At 43.2% G+C, this 13280-nt stretch overlaps 1 long non-coding RNA gene across 1 annotated transcript in view; it reads left to right on the top strand.

The window, feature by feature from the left end:
* The first annotated feature begins 899 nt into the window (after positions 1 to 899).
* LOC138118158 (uncharacterized) overlaps positions 900 to 13280 on the top strand; it is an 88869-nt gene continuing 76488 nt past the window's right edge. The window contains exons 1-2 of the long non-coding RNA XR_011155014.1: positions 900 to 1026; positions 1968 to 2071. This is a non-coding gene — a long non-coding RNA (uncharacterized lncRNA). The remainder of the gene's footprint in view (positions 1027 to 1967; positions 2072 to 13280) is intronic.

Raw genomic sequence — 13280 nt, 5'->3', positions numbered from 1 at the left:
GTGAGATGAGCTGCACCATGCCCAGCAACTAAGTGGGATTTCAAGTTATTAATTAGATGAGACCCTCATTTCTTCCACAGGGGAAAAGAATGTGTTTTGGTTGGCAGGGTTGGTTCAGCTGAGGCAGCTTAGAATCAGGGAAAACTCTTTTGTGCCCACACTAGCAGTGCCACCTTTAACTTTGCCTACCCAGGCTCTGACGTAGCCCATTTACCCTGAGTTAATAACATAAAACTGCTTTGTCTTCCCTTGTAGTGTCGGTGTTAATTAGACTGATGTGGATGATTTAATACCATTCACACTGATATTCAAGCCTATAACTAAACCTTCTCACAGTCCAACATCTGCAGTGAGGAGATTGAAATTTCCCTCCACCCATGCAAGTCCCTGCCTGTCTTTTAAGGCTGACACAGGTGCCTCACCTGCAGAAGTGGGACTGTACCTGAGGTTGAAAGGACCTTACAGAAAGTCATTTGCTCTCTGGCACGTGTCCTGCCAGCTGAACCCAACCCCACTGAGTGGGTGACGTGGGATCTGCCTTTTTCTATTCGATTTTGAAAGAGGGATTCTGACATTTGAGTTGTGGGAGCCTCATCTGACCATAACCTGAGTCTTCTGCAACCATTTCTGAAGGGAAGGGTTATGACCCCAGTGTAAACCAGACAGAGCTTCCAAAAAGCCATAGGACCTTTGCTCCATACAAACTTCCATCCAAACTCTTTTTCTTGGTGATTTCTGGTGAGATGGACACAACCCAGTAACACCCTGAATGAACCTCCCCGTTGTCAGAGATGTTCCACAGCTGTGCACACCTCAACACTTCCGACATGGGGAAAACACAATTAGCATAATTAACTGAAGTAGGGCCTGGCCTGGGCTTATGAAAGTTTTGGGAAGAGCAAAAGGGATGTGGTTTGTTTGGTGGTGGAGCTTTGGTTCAGCTTAGGAGTAGCATGAGTGCTGCCTGCATCTTATCCCTACCTGTTGTCACAAAATTCCTCCTTCCCTGGGGAAGCTGTACGAGAGGTAAGGGGGTGCTGTGTCTATCTGCTGAATTTGGGAGGCCTCCAAGGGAAAAGGTTTACTTGAAACAACACAGGGCTGGGTCTTCCTGCACTTCACATCTTGGCTCTGCCCTGAGGATCTGCTGCTCCTCTCCCATCTTTTTGCAACTTTCCTGCTAGACATGCTGAGGCTTTTCACCTCTGGAAAGAGCCCCCTTGAGATGACTCACCACACTCCCCCTGCCCTGTGAGATAGGAAAGCTGGTGTGGCCACTGTGGGAAGCCAAGAAGCAGCAGCCTAAGCAGAGCTGTTCTGAAATAAGTGCTTAGGAATGCTCTGACCTCTTGCTTCACTGATGCACCATTTTTTTTTTCTTTTTGTTTATGGGCTTGTTGCCTTTTTTTTTCTTCAGAGATAATGCTAAAAGATCTGTTTGTGCATAACTTTAATCTGCATGCACACATACACAGATTCAGCCTGGGCCAGGGGAGAGGAAAGGGGATCACAGCTCTGCCAGTTGTAGGTGTTTGGGGCTCCAGACAGCTATGACAAACTGCAGCCTTTTTACTGCCTTAGAAAACATAATGGACCACTTTTGTAATTTTAGCTGTAAATGCACTTCTGCTGTATCACAGGACAGTGCTTGAGTATGAGAAAAGAGAGAAATACAAGAAGTGCAGAAATTATGTGGTGACAGGCCAAAGAACAGAGCTTATAACACACCCACGGAGTGTTTCCTGTGAAAACAATATTCTCCTGGTTCTGTTCATGATGCTCTTGCTTGCCTGCTTTAAGGAGTAATTTCTCAGAGCTATATTTTAGATGTTCAGCTCTTGTAAACTCTTCACAGTTTAATACATTGCAGCTTTTCTGTTTGCCAAGCTTGAGTCACTGGATTAAAATTGCAGCCGCCACCACAGCCATCAATGTTACTGTTAACTTCCCGTCTCCTCTCTTCCCAGGCGCTACCTCATAATGGCAATCTGTGATCCCAGTTCATGCTGCACAGATGACTAAAGCACATAAAGATCTCAGTCCCTCCACTATTTGGAAGCAGATAAATAAGGTGAGTGCTCTGTGTGTCCAACTGAACCTGGGTGAACTTGCATCAAGTAGCAGAAGTCCTTGTGATGTGTTGTCATGGGCTGACAACTGTGATGGTCCTAAGTGTGTACCTGAAGGGGGGATGGCCCTCAGGGAGGGAGTCTTCTGGTCTGTTACTGCTGCTATAGAGCAGGAGCAGAAGCTGAGATTCCACATGGACTGCAGTAATTGCTGGATCCAGCTAGGAAGGAATTGTCTCCTGGAGGAAGTTGGTTGATGTCCTTAGGGATGCAGCATGCAGTGTGGTTCACAGGGTAGGATCCCCTAAGGAGGGAGATCTCACCCACTGGATCTCTGCCCTGGCTGGGGCTTAAAGTGTTGCTGTCACACTCCACGGGTGGTGGATGTGGCACTGCTGGTGATAAACCATGGGGTGGTAAAGGCTCTGTGCTGTGTAAAATCTTGAATGAGGGATGTGTTGGCTCCTTCTGGCCTCAAAGTCTGTGAAATGGAAATCCAAGGAAAACTTGATCTAAAGAAGAAACTGAGTTGTGGCTGTGTTGGCTTTTATGCTGCTGGTTGATGGTCAGCAGAGACCAGCTGGCAGGGGGGCCATGGTGGAAAAAGGCTCAGGAAGAGCTTCATTAACACCAGCAGAGTACAAGTGCCTGCTGATAGCTAAATGCTCTGGAAACTTGTGTGCAGCAAGGAAGGAGGTGGTACCAGGGGGAGCCTGAAAGGCCAAAACGGAGCTTTTGGAGGCCTTGATGTTTGAATAAAGTCACCTGGGGATACATCGAGCAGAGCTGGGGATGTGGGAGCAGTGGAGGAACCTTTAAGGTTGTTTAAATCTTTTAGCAGAAATCTCAAGCTATAAAGGGAAACATTTCACTCTAAGTCAATAAAACTGATCCAGTTTTTGTTCGAAAAGCCCCTCCCGTTCAAGCCATTAAAACTAACAGCTCGAATCCCTTAAGGGAGCCAGCTCCACAGGCTTGTGTTTCCATAGGGTTTACTGGCAGATTGCACCAGTTACCTTCCATGCCCTCTTGAAAGGAATGCTGGCTCTTTAGACACGTATTTCTGGTACAAGTCTTCCTAAACGTGTTTGGATTTGTGTCCAACCTGAGTGGTGGTGGCTAAAGGAGCCCATTTGGCTCCACATCAGGAGAACGTGGGGCTGGATATCCTGGGAGGGCATCTTGTCTCCTCCCTGGGACACTCATTCTCCAAAGGCTGAGCACCTTGCTGGGTTGGAAATGTTAATGAGCATTGCATCTGTCCCTGCTGGGCTTGCTGTGCAGTGCTGGTGGGTCAGCAGGGAAGGACAGAGCTGCAAATGATGGAGGAGAGGGAGTATTTATCTTCTTTCTAAATCTATAGATGTGGCTACCTACAGACATCTCTATGTTCCCCCTCTTCCCTTTCTTCCCAAGCCCTGAGGTTCGGGCATCATGTTTTTATACTCAGAAATCAATATATTTGATAATCTGACTGAGAATAAGTAATGCAGCTACATACTTCTGAATACTTATATGTGCACGAGCTGTTTGTTTGATATGCTCCAGTCTCCCTAACATCTGGTTCTAGCCAGTTGCTATCAGTCCCCTGGTTTTATAAGCACTAAATTCACTCAGATTTTAGTGCAGGCAGAAAAAAAAAATACAGCCCAAAGAGCATAACATTTACAAGCATTTTTTGTGGGAGTGGAGACAGGAGGCCAAGTTCTGCTCTCAGACAGAGTCCAGCCTTTGCATTTTTGGGTGGGCCTCCAAAACCATATTTTTTCCTTAGGATGCCTCCTCTTTAGCCAAACTAAACTGATTCCTGTCAGCTGTTATCATTTCAGTATGAATGGATTTGGCATGGATTGAGGGAGGGTCAGCAAGATGTTTTCTTGGGGTGCTCTTTGGAGGCTAGCTGGACTGTCCTACATGCAGGGCGTGTGTGCCTTGGCTTCTGGGAAGCGGGGCAGGGTCAGGGTGGTTTCATGTTTCTGGTGGCCCAGCCTGCCAGTTTTCTCACCTGGTACCCGTGGAGTTCTGCTCAGTGGAGCTGAGGGAGATAAGCTGTCACTACCCAAACAGTGCTCAGCATCTCGGCCCCTCCCCAGGTGCAAGTGCAGCTCTGAACACACCAGAGAAGACCTCGATGCTCCAAAGCCACCTGCTCAGGATCAGCAGAGACAACCAAGGCTGGATTTTTACTGAGCACATATGGCAGCGGAGGATTCAAAGGCACAAGGCTACCTGACAGGGTCATTTGAAATATATCCATAAAAACCCCAAGCTTCTCCAAAACCACTGCAGTTAAGTGAGTTGCTGACGCAAGCAGAAAATCCATCAATAATGAGATGCACAAAAACATTCAAACCCTTGGAAAAACCAAATTAATGTTGTCTAAATGCAGTTTACAAAAGGGTTGACCAGCTGCTGTGTTGGTGTTGGAGCCAAGTTATACTTTCACTACCGCACAGTCTCCTCCCAGTTTGGTGTTCACCCTCTTAGGTGAGATTCTGAGACTTGAGAACTCTCCTTAAAAAATATGAAAAATAACTGCCTTGAGTAATTTTAATTTTTATTGTTAAGGCTACCAAAAACGTTAGCCATGCTAATTCTAACACAAATAGCACACACCCCAGTGGTCTTGTTTGCTCTGCAAGAAGAGCAGAAGTGCATTTCGGGGGGAAAGGGAGATGGCAAACCAGAAATTGCCCACACTTTAAGTCTCTGAAGGGTTGCAATTCACATGTGGATGAAATTCAGCTATAAGTGGAATCCATCTGGTCCATGAGTTCTGTTTCTGCCTGTTTTGTTTTAAAGACAAACTCACTTCGCTTTACACACGCACATAATGGGTGGTTGAAGCAGGTAGCTGTGTAAGCTGCTGAGTAGGGCCTTGTGGGTTTTGTTTTTGGGCCAAGACTCACTTTCTGGAAAGGAGAAGAGGGAATAGACACACTCCTTGTAGAGGTCCTGCCCTTGTGCTCCTGAACTGCCTGGTAATGGTGTGGCACTAAATCAGATCCTGCACAATTACATAGAGGTTTCCACGGTCATTTTTTCTGTTGTTACCAAACACTTGAAGCGAGGCTGTGCTGTGGTCATATAGACAGGAAAATGACATCATGCTGAAAACCACTAATCCAAAAGCTTTGGAATCTGAAAGGCAAACCATATTCTAATTAGAAACAAAAAAACCCAATGACATTTGAAATGGAGAAATTTCTTGGATTATTATTATTATTATTATTTTTAAATCCTCCCCTGGCTTCCCTTCCAGCCAAAGCTGTGACAAGTGCATTGGAGCTGATAATAAACACACACACCTAAGGTCAAGGCTAGGATTTTTAATTTAAATAAATAAATAAGGATGAATTTTCCAGTTTCCAGGGATCCAGCACTCGGGAACAAGCAGCACAAAGTGCGTTCTGCAGGGCCAGTGTGGAAGATGGTTTTTTAAAATTTTTCTTTTTTCTATTTAGCATAGCTGTTTTTCCCATTATTTGAAAATACAAACCAGCCTTATTCTATACTCCTCCCTCCAATGTTGGTAGGTGGTAACGATAGGCTTTGGGATGGTGATGCTTTGTAGGAATTATTCACAGTGTGGGAAAACCCAGAATTACTCCGAGCAGCCACACTGTTTTAGGAGGTCAGAGGATGTGACCAGCTCCTCCTGCTATGGATGACGAGAGCTGGCCAGAGATATGTTGAAGAAACCATATTGCCCCAGCTGTTGATGTGTCTCTCAGTGCTGCTGAACCTTCTGGAAATGAGTCAAGTTTGTTTTCAGGGTAAAACAGGGTGGAGGAATTTCAGTAATGTTAAAATTGACTCATTGACATGCACAAAACATTTTCTTAATTTGAAACAAAGTTTCTTTTAAATTTCTCTCTTAAATTTCTTTGCATTCTGCAGGACCTAATTGTGAACTGATTGAAACAGAAATGAAATGTTTTAATCCATAAAACCTGCCTTTTATTTTTTCCTTAGAAACTTCTGCAGGAAACTGAATTTGGGGGGAAGAGGAGGGTGTGTTCTTTAGAAGAAAACAACACCACTTTGATCTCCTAATTATAAATTCTTTGAGAAATGCACCCTCCATCCTTAAGCCAGGCCACCTCATTTCCTACTTGAGTCAGCCGTTTCTCAAATGCAGCAAAGCCTGCCATCACCTTCCCCCTCCCCAAAAGGAGGTACCTGTAATTCCCAAAGATGCACTGCAAGTGCTGGTGTCCATGGAGACACTGGAGCTGCTGCTGTGTGTCATCCCCACTCAAGAAATCCTGTTTGAGTGGCCCTTTGTTTTTGCACAGTGAGTTACATTGCAAACAAAGCAAATGGTGCCTCCAGCTCCATCCTCTGCCTCTGCTCCCTTCCCTGCTATCCCCATCTGGAGAATAATATAATGAGAATAGTTATAGAGGTTGTTGCGAGGAATCACCTACTATCATGCACCTGCCAACGGGGTGGATTAACTGTCTGGTTCTTTTAAGAACAGAATAAATCCTGACATATTTTGAAAATGTATCCTCACTTGCTTCTGCATTTCTGTTCTGCTCGGTTTCATCTCGGTCATAGCTGGTTTTCTAAAAGTGCCACTATTCATATTGGATTTGCACCTTGCAAGCACCTGCAGGCTTATTGTTTGGCATGGCCTGTTCCTTATTGATTTGATTTTTTTTTTCTTCCTTTTTCTTTTTTGTTCTGTTTTGTTTTATAACATTTCAAGGTGTAGACAGCGACTTTACGGGTGCTGGGCCAGCCTGCTAATTGGTTTCACATCTCTCTTTGAGGGTGGATTTAGCAGGGTCTTTGCTGGCTCTTGCTTATTTCTTTTTCCCACAGAAATGAAAGTGAGAAGCAGCTCAATAATGTTACAGTACCGTTCATTTCCTCCTGCAACTGCCTCTGTGCAGACCACTGAGATTATTTAGTAACTGAGAGAGGGTGGGGTTTGCATGAGGTTCCCTGGACTAAAACAGGAAGACTTTTCCAGTGCCACTGGGGAGAGAGCTGGAGCAAGGCTCAGCTCAGTGCTGGATATTGAATGCACAGGTACCTTTCATGGCCAGTGCAGGAACACTTTTTATGCCACTATGATAAAGCAGATCCTTGGTGCCAGGTGAACAATACGGGAATCTCTCAGAGCTGTTAATGCACTTTGAGACAAAACACTCAATTACTTGTTTCTTCTGTGTTTCCCTGAGATGGGATATGAATGTTTGGAGGACCTCTGCTTGGCTGTGATGTGGGAAGGGGCGGTAACAGGAGCCCCAGGGGAGCCTCATGCCTGGAAGAAGCAGCCTGTCCGCAGTGAGTTGAGCTCAGTCTCACTACTTCCAGATAAAGAAGCTCTCACCCCCAGTGATTGCTGCTCCAGCTCTGACATCAGTCTTAACTTCTTTTTCTAACCTTCTCATGCAGGCTTTTTAAAAAGTGAAAACCAGATCCTTGTATTTGTTACAATTAAGCAAAGAAATTATTTATACCTGTGCATTCATTTACTGGAGTTACTGTTTTGGGAACTAAACATGTCCTGGTAATACTGTGCCTCCTGCTCTGACTTATGTGGCAAATTGGCTTTTCTAGAGACTATTTCAGAAAATGAATGCCAGGGTTTTAGCACTGGTTTACTTTTGCCATCTGATAATGACAATGGTGCTTGGTTATGGGGAACAAAAAACCAGCATATGCTGTTCTTCATGGTACTTAAGACACAACGAACAACAATAAAACAACTTTAGGTGAAGGGCCAGTGAATGAGAACACTGGGCTTCATTCTTTCCCTTCAGAATAAATTCCCTTCTGTCTGCAAGCATCTCATTTGCTGTTTGTACAGAAAGTCCTTTGTTAGCCATTTCTCATTACAGCTATTGATAAGGCTTGTCCAAAAAACATGCCAAAGTGCTTTTCTAAGTCAGATATTTTACATCAAGCACCAACAGCTAGTAATCATACAGTGGGTCTCTCTTAAAAACTGTTTCACTGTTGTCTTTTTATTTAGATAACATTGCCATGATACTTACAGCAAGGGAATAGTGTGAATACTTCAGTATGGTGTTTGGTTGGAAAAGCAGCTGAGAATGCTTTAACTGTTAGGAAGGAAACTCCACTTTAATTAGCATGATTTCCAATACTGCTACTTGTACAATATAAATGTCTTATATTATAAGGACATTTGTTTCAATGAAAATAGTGCTGAAGACTGGAGCAACTTTTTTTTGTGTGTGCCCAAGGTAACATTAGAACAACAACAAAAAAGTTATTAGTATTTTCTCACATTTATACAGCTTTAAGAAATGTGTATGGCAATATTAATAGTTTGTTTATATATTTCTATATATGCAAAGTAAGTTCCCCCCTCTGAGTTTAATCTTTCTCGCAAACCTTTGCACATTTGTTTCCAATTTGCAATTTCAGTGCTTTCCAGTATTGTCTATCCATTGCCCATCTAAAATAAGCAGTAATATGGAAAAATAATTGTTGGGAATGGCTATAAACCATTTCTCATAACTCTAAGCAGCGCCAAATGAAACGATTGTGCAAGAGGCTGTAAACAAACAGAATCTACTTTTTCGCACAATGCATAATTAAATTGTGGCGCTCGCTGCCACAGGATGTTGTTGATATCTGCAGCTCAAGGAGCAACCAAGCAAGTGAATGGAAGCAGAGGCCTCTGAAGGGCTATTAAAGGAGATGACGCAGATGTAGGCTACGGCTCAGGAAGTCCTTAAACCACAAATTGCTTGAAATGGAGAAGATATCGAGAATTTCATACTTGCATCACTTCTTACAAGCTTTCTCTCAAATGCCTATTACTATCCATTTCCAAAGACAGGATGTTGGATGGACCTTTGGCATGACCTGCTCCAACCTTTGCAGTATTGTGCCTGTGTCTCCCGGGGAGCACATGATGACACATCCTGGAGCGTGGAGAGAGGAACAAGGGTTTTAATTCATGTTAGACACAAAGATATATTTTTTTTTAAGGTGTGGAGAGTCTAAAAAAGTCTTATTTTAGGCATATAAGAAATCTGTGAGTCTCCAGTTGGCAAGTACATTGAGCTTGGTTCTTTTAAGCTCAACTCTTTGGGGAGAGAAAACTGGATGATATTGTGTATCAGGCTGGAAAATGTTTATTTGCTTGGGAAAAGCCTCCAACAGTAGTGTGTGAGAACCACAAGTGGAAAAATGCAGTGAGCTGCGCTAAGAGCAGGAGGAGATGGTGACAGCCTGGCTAAGTTCCTCATTACCTCTGCTCTGGTGTCTGTGCTGAGGCTTCAGATTCCAGCTAAATTCAGGTCCCACTAACTTCAACAGCACAAGTCCCTCCAAGGTTTTCCTTCCTTGGAAAACTTAATCATGGTTTGAAGAAAGATGAGGCATTATGGGATCCTGTCCCTTGCTACAGAAATTTCAGCCTGAGGTCCAGGTCCTGGAAGTGGCTTCCAGGAGTATTGAATTTTCTGAATTTTTCTGATTTTTTTTAGGGAACATAAGCCATTTTCTCTGGCAGTACTTGTGATGTAGAGTAATGGAGATGGTATTTGCTTTCATTTTGAAGTAACATCATGTATCTCCCTTGAAGAACCCAGATATGTGTATCAGCCTCCATCCAGAGTATTTTGTATTGACTTTAAGCAGACCAGTTGTGGGGAGCAAAAGACTTTCTCTCCTGAAAGTAAATATTAAGCTCCCCTCATCAGATATAAAGCACAACAGTCACATTTTCAGCCTTCAGCTGCCAAGGACACCTATGAGCATTTTCCTACCACAGACATTTTGTAGGCAATGTGGAAAATATGTCAAATGCCAAAGGCATTAAATGAAGGAGCCAATCATTAATAATTCATTTGGAATCCACTATAATGGCATTAGCCCTAATGAAACCTAAGCTGGTATTAACATGTGTGTAGTAGGTACAGAGCTTCCTGAGGAATCACTCTCTGTTAGGAGGAGCTATTCGGGAGAGCTTGGAAAAGGGATATTGTTTCTATCATCATGATGCCCTGGTCCAGGGATGGTGGTGTCTGATTGTCTCCAGGAAAGTGCACAAACTATGGTGGCTAGGATCAGTTATGAGGTCTTCAGCCTCTTAGTAATTTTGTAAGCAACTTCTTTTTAAGGCATGTGGCAGCTTCTTGGGGCAGCAAAAGATGTGCCAGTAGATGTGTTGGTTCAGAAGAATCTGATCACATATCTGTTCCTTTCTTGTTCTTCCATGCAAATGGGGTGGTTTTGTGTCTTCTTCACAGCTGCTGAGGGAGCAGGCAAGCCATTGTGGAGTGAGGAGAGAAGAGGGTTGGGGTTTTGGGCTGGCCTTTGCCCTGGCCAGTCTACAGGAGATCCCCAGAGGGATGTGGCATGTGGCTGTGGCACACTGGGTGCTCCTGTGCTGTCTTTCACAGTGTGAGAAATTCACTAGGCAAGGAAAAAACCTGTACAGTATAAGTTCAGTAATGAGGTGATCCAGAATCAGTCAAGCCTTTAAGGGTGTTCTTCTGCTCTGTTGAAAGCCTGTGATGATCAGGTTGGTTTTCGCCCTAGATATTGAAATAATTGAGCAGTAGGTGAGTGTTTGGAGCTGAGTGTTCTTAACTGGGACTGTGTGAGGGGTAATCAAAGGCAGAGTTGAGAAAGGAGATACTTCACAGGTCACCCTGGTTGAAATATGTTTGCATTAAGTTGTTATCAGGGTCAGTCTGCAGAACAAGATGTGAGTGATTCAGAAATGGGCGCAAGGGCTAAACAGTTCATGCTCAATAATTTGCTTTGCTTTAGCCAAGACTTTTCTAAATCTCAGCTTTGTCCGGTCTTGTTAGACCAGTGTGAGCTCTTAGTTCACTGAGAGGGCAGGCTTAGAGTCCAATTTTCATCATCCCTTCCATTGCCATAATCCTTATACAGTGACCACAGAGCCCTTGCTAGAGATGCCCTGACCTGCAAAAGCAATCTGCTCAGATAATGAACATCCTGCAAAGTGCTATTATGAGACCTTTGCCTCATGAGGTGGAACTAATTAACAAAATTACTAAAATCACAGTAAAACATAACAATAGTTACCTAATACCATTAAGCCCTGAAAGGTGTGTGGTTACAATATCACAAATGTGGCTGTCAGGTGCACCAATGTACCCAGCTCAGCAGACAAAGCCAGGAGGATGCCACAATGACATGTTGGAGCCTTCCCTGCTGCAAATTATTTTTGTGCTTACTGTACATAAATAAATACAGCTCTATTTCGCCTGTGTAAGAATTTGCAAAATAAATGATGGAGGAAAGAAGAGTATTGTTCATCTTCCCTTTATTTTTCTGACACCGGAGCTACAGCTCTGAAAAAAACAAAGGGTTTGACATTTACCATTCATAAATTCTGCAGAAACAGAGATCCAGGCTCTGAAGCTGCAGGAGTGAAAGAATACAGAGTTCATCACCTGCTGACACTTGTCTTGAAAGGAGAGTGTTAGAGGCAAATCCTGCCAGTTAGGACTGAGTGCCCAAGAGAAGTGTCAGGTTCCAGATCTTTTGCAGCATGAATAAGATAGATCTTCTATCGTGAGCCTGCAGAGATGCCAGGACCTGCACATGTCTGGGCACAAAAGGGAAAAAGCCTTTTTTTTCCTCCTTGAAGATTATGAGGACTTGTCTTGGTAAGAACCCTGCAGTCATCACAAGGCTGCCCCTCAACCCACCCTGTTCCACACATATCCTAGGGTCATGAGCAGGAAAATTAAGTAAATTTATTTTCTTTTATTATTATTTTCTTTTTCTTGAAGAGGATTCCAGGTTATGGTACCTGTCAGGGGACTTATCTCTGTGCAGAAGAGCTCTGTAAGAAGACAATTCAGAGCACCTCAGCACCATCCCTGCTCTAAATTGCTCACAGAAAAATAAGTTTATCCCTGTTTGTTAATCATAGTGGCAACCTAGAGAGACAAGCCTCTGGGGTCAGTTACATATTTTAGGTGTCTAATGACTTCTCCTGACTGTTTTTTTGTTCACATTGGGAAACTGAACTCATTTGGAGGTAACAGAGGGACTCTGGGTGGATTTCCCATTGTTGGTGAGACTCTGTGGGTGTGAAATGGACACCCTGACTTCATGCCTGGGGGCTCTCTGTATCAGCACTACTGATGCTCAGAGGTAGCCAGTGACTGCTTCCTTCCATACATCCCCAGGAATGCAGAATTTTCCAAGGAGAGCAGAAGCAAATATGTGCATATCTTCCATCTAAAGCACTGACCTATGAGTTATGCCAGGCAAACACAGGTGCTTCAGGGAATTGTAGCTCAGGTTATTATGAAGTACTGAGTAATTGCCTCTGTTTTATCTTCCTCACCCCCTCTGCTAATGATACAACCTATCTCCTGGGGATTTAAACCCATCAGTGTCAGTAAATCCAGGTAATTCCAATAATAATTTTAAACTTCTGTCTGTGTTTGTATTGTCAGAGTTGTGGTGTAATCTTTTACTGGATGGTTGCGTGATACAGGCAGGGTGTGCTTTGGCAGAGGTGGAACCTGGGTGGGGTTTGTTATGGAGTGAGGGCAAATGAGGATTTGGATTTCCTTTCTTCTGAAAGCAAAAATCTTCATTCCCATGGGAATCTGCTCTCTGCTCCACTCACTTTACTTAACTCAGATTGGACTCAACTGCTTGAGATCATTACTCATGTGTGTAGTTTTGAGCTACTACTGATTACAAAGATCATGTGTAGCTGTAAACATCTTTAATTCCAGTAACTTGAAACAGAATAATTAGTGGTTAAACTGAGCTTCACAACAACTTTTTAAAATAGGAATTACTTTCCCAATTTTTCAGATGTTAATTTGTGGTGTACATGTTATGTGATTTACTGACACAGTGAAAGTGTAGCAAAGCCAGAAAATGCTTCCAGGACTCCTAAGAGGAGATGAGTGAGCTGTCTCAACAGAGAAATATTTGCACCAAAAATAGAGCTCAGCCAAACATTATTTTGGTGTGGGTAGGAGATTTTCTTACATTTGTCATTCTAAGGGGAAAACTGTAAGAAAAAGCAACCAGTTTAAAAGTCAAATTTTTATTTTGAGAATGTAGAAATTATTATTTTACCACTTATCCCAGTGACTTCTACCAGTGACTGTGTTAGAATGAATTGTACTTTGAAAGTTGAAAGCTTGTTTCCTTCTTTCACGCCCATAATTTCCAGAAACTACATTATTTGTACTTGTTTCTTGATGTAAATCA

The sequence above is a fragment of the Aphelocoma coerulescens genome, chromosome 13 (genome assembly GCF_041296385.1).
Source record: "Aphelocoma coerulescens isolate FSJ_1873_10779 chromosome 13, UR_Acoe_1.0, whole genome shotgun sequence".
Taxonomy (NCBI): domain Eukaryota; kingdom Metazoa; phylum Chordata; class Aves; order Passeriformes; family Corvidae; genus Aphelocoma; species Aphelocoma coerulescens.
The sequence above is the reverse complement of the archived record's forward strand: the minus strand, read 5'-3'. Positions and strand labels throughout refer to the sequence as shown.